This window comes from Arachis ipaensis, chromosome B09 (assembly GCF_000816755.2).
Source record: "Arachis ipaensis cultivar K30076 chromosome B09, Araip1.1, whole genome shotgun sequence".
In the NCBI taxonomy this organism is placed as follows: domain Eukaryota; kingdom Viridiplantae; phylum Streptophyta; class Magnoliopsida; order Fabales; family Fabaceae; genus Arachis; species Arachis ipaensis.
In genome coordinates this window covers 14,926,329-14,930,598 of record NC_029793.2, presented here as the reverse complement: position 1 = coordinate 14,930,598, position 4,270 = coordinate 14,926,329, and positions in this window count along the sequence as shown.

The window sequence follows — 4,270 nt, the reverse complement described above, 5'->3', positions numbered from 1 at the left end:
ATCGGTCCTATAGTTTTACTGAATTTTTAATTAGGTTTTTATACTTTTTTTTTCTCCGATTGAGTCCCTATACCATATCAGATTTTGTAATTAAGTATCTGCCGTGACAAAAACGTTGGAATTAACGAAATATTCCGTTAAACAAAACGAATATGTCTAATACTTGACTTAATATTTTATATAGTTTAACAGAATATTCTGTTAATTTAAACGTTTTTGTTATGATAGAAATTTAGTTACAAAATCTGATGTGATATAGAGACCCAATTAAAAAAAAATAGAAAGACTTAATTAAAAATTTAATAAAAGTATAGAATTGACAGAATAATTAAACCTAATAATAATAGTAGTAGTTAATAATATGTTAAGAATAATAACAATAATAACGGTAATAATAACTGTATGTTCCGGTTACTTATACTAACAATAACATTTTACTAAATAATTTTAATCTTAATAATAATAATAATCAAACTAACAATTAACTTGTATACCAAAAATTTACTAATAACTCTAATAACAACACAAATAAATAAATTTATTCATAATTAAAATACAAAAAATACTTATTTTAGACATATCCATTAAAAATGATCCAAATATTTAATAATATATTTTTGAGATAATAAAAAATTACAAACTATTATTTAAGCTTTAAAGCGGTTCTTAAAGTTACACTTGAGCCTCAAAATGGTCATTGAAATTAATAGTTACTCAATTTTATTCTCGAACTTACACTCCGAGACTCATACTAGTCTCTAAGGTGCATTCCGTTCATCGGAATACTAAAAACGATGTCACTTTGTATTTATTAAAAAAAGAAAAAGAAAAACGCACTCCCCTTCTCCTTTCCCAACCCTTCCCCGGTTTCCCTTTCCTTTTTCCTTCTCTTTCTCTAATCTGAGGCCCTTTTTCTTCCCCTTTCCCTTCTTCTTTCCCAACCTGAGGCCCTTCTCCTTCCCTTTCCCTTCTCTAACCCGAGGCAACTGCCACCGCTTCTTGCCGGCTTCCGTTATGGCGTTACCCCCTTTTTCAACCTAGTCTCTCCTCTCTACCTTTTCTCTTGTATGGGTTCTTTTTTTTAATTTTTTTACTGCAATGGAGTTTATTTTGTTACTGGTTGCATAAAATTTTAAACTTGATAAATGGATTTGTAGTTTAAGTGGAAGATGACTTTGAATTGAGTTTGTTGAAATGGTGTGTATTGATGAGTAATGAGAATGTTTAGTTAATTCATCTATGAAAATTGATAGTTGATTGTGTATGAAGAAAAATAGAATAAGGTAATTGAGGAATTAATTTTGAGATCAGGGATACTAATAGGAGACAAGAGAAGAAGGAGAGGCAGAGAGAGATAGAGAGGAGACAAGAGTGTAAAAGACTAGGTTGGGGAAGGGGGCGTGCGGCAAGGCGCAGCGCAGCATCGTGACGGAGGCCGGTGAAAAGCAATAACAAAGAGAAAGGGGAAGGAAAAGGGGAAGGGGAAGGGGCTCGGGTTGGGGAAGGAGAGAGTTGGGTTTTCTTTTTTTATATAAATATAAAACGGCATCATTTTCAGTGTTCCGATAAATAGAAAGCGCATTAGGGAGTAGTATGAGTCTCGGAGTGCAAGTTCGAGGATAAAATTGAGTAACTATTAATTTCAGGGACTACTTTCAAATTCGAGTGCAATTTCATAGACTAATTTAAAACTTAACTCCTAATTTTACTCCTCACTCACTCAACATTCTTCCTCTTCCTGGGTCGTCTTCTTTTTTAAAATCAAAACGTAGAAATGATACAAGGCTAAATTGTGCTTACATGCCTTCTAAGCAAATGCAACACACGTTATAAAGACTCCCATCACCCTTTTCCTTACACGTGTCACACATGCAAGCTATTTTTCTGTCAAACTCAGGTCATGTTTAGTATCTCCCAATATGATCAAATTGCAACTTTAGTCTATATGCAGGAGATAGAGGAGATGTTTTAATATTTAGTTGTCCCTCCTTACAAAACGCAAGCAACCATTTTCTTTTTTTCTTCCTTCAAAGCCAATTGTAACCTACGTTTTGCAAGTATATGCACTTGTAGGTCCATATCAGTACATAATACATCATACAATAATATATTTAAATTATTCTATCTTTTACTCCATTATTAAATTAATTTATGCATTTTAGACATACCCAAATGATAGTATCACACAATTGCTTGGGCTGCTTAATGAGCAATGGTGGTAAAAACAGTGAATGGGTATCACTGGAACTCATTTAATGACTGTTACGGATCCGAGCCACGGATCCAGGACCCGAGACTGTATCCAATCCCGGCTTCTCGGGTCCGACCCGCACCTCGCTCAGAAGGCCCAAAAACCGGCCCTCTAGAGCTCCTAACCGACTTTTGAATTCACACGTCCATCTTATCTTAACCAGATAAGATAAGATAAGAATACCTATCATCTATAAATAGAGGACCCAAGTCCCTCCAGGTATTCATTCATTCCTCACACCCTATACCTCTTAGATCCATTCTGACTTGAGCGTCGGAGTGTCTTTGCAGGTACCTCCCCCCATTGCTCCAGTCAAGTGATCCGGCATCTGCCTCAACCCGCAAGTTCTTGATCCATCTCTCAACCCGTACCAGAGACATCTTGTACATTGGCGCCGTCTATGGGAACTTGCGCCAGCCGAGCCGGATGGGGGACGTCCTGGAGGAAACCCCCTCAAGCCAGGATGACTCTCGACCGCTTAACCCAACCCCAGAACACCGGGAGTCACAAACCAAGCAAGAATAGCAAGTACTGTCCATCACACGAACAACTACGTCGTCACGGACCAACGATATCCTGAGAAAGCTAGGGACAAAGCGGCACAGATCATCCAGGATCTCTGCCTCCGGGTCCAGGAGCTCGAAGGCAAACTGACTAATAGAGAAAAACACAACAACGAACGCGGAAGCCAGGCAACTTCCAGATCAAGATCTCACCACGGCAGGTCACCAACCCGACGACATGATAGGAGAGACAGTTGCAGCACCTCAAGCGACCACGGTCACGAGAAATCGTCGGAACGGCGATACAACAAGAAGCACAACCGCAGCGCTTCCCAAGATCTAAGTCGTCAACACGACTCAGACGAAGATCGGAGGTACCGAAATACCAAGCGCACAAGAAACGACTACACAATAATGGGAGCTACACCCTTCATAGAAAGAATCTTAAGAGCGAAACTCCCTAAAGGTTTCAACAAACCTACCGACATGAAGTACGATGGGACCAAGGACCCCCAAAAACATCTAACGGCCTTCGAGGCCAGGATGAACCTAGAAGGAGCGGCTGACGCGGTCCGATACAGAGCCTTCCCGGTAACCCTTGCAGGGCCGGCAATCAAATGGTTCAACGCCCTCCCAAACGGATCCATAGCCAGTTTCCACGATATAACACGAAAGTTCATGGCCCAGTTCACAACTAGAATCACCAAAGCCAAACACCTCATCAGCTTGCTAGGGGTTACGCAAAAACAAGAAGAATCCACAAGGAAATACCTCGACCGCTTCAACGATGAATGCCTGACGGTCGACGGACTCACGAATTCCATCGCGAGCCTTTGCTTAACCAATGGACTCATGAACGAAGATTTTCGCAAACACCTCACCACCAAACCAGTATGGACCATGCACGAGATCCAGAATGTCGCCAAAGATTACATCAATGACGAAGAAGTCAGCCAGGTTGTCGCCGCCAACAAACGGCAGCACGGCAACACCCAACACGGCAACTCGGCTTCTCGCCAAAATCCCCACCCAGAGAGAATCAAAGGGACCACCCCAGACCGACAAATACAAACCGACCACCAAGAATTGGCAAATTCTCTAATTACACGCCCCTGACAGCACCGATTACTGAAATATACCACCAAATAGCAGATCGAGGCATCATTCCGAAAGCCCGAAAACTCACAGAAAGGACGGGAGGCAACAAAACCCTCTACTGCGACTATCACCGAGGTTACGGTCACAAAACACAAGATTGTTTCGACCTTAAAGACGCCCTCGAACAGGCCATACGAGACGGCAAACTCCCAGAATTTGCCAAAATCATCAGAGAACCAAGACGCGCGGAAAGAGACAGGTTGCCAGAAAAAGACGGGCGTAACCCGAGAACCCAAAAGCAACCGCCCAGGGAAAGCCCAGAAGACGACCCGACCATCATCGTAAACGTCATTACGGGTAAGGACATATCGAGCAAGTCGAAACTAACAATAAAAAAGATCTCAAAGTAATGGCGGTG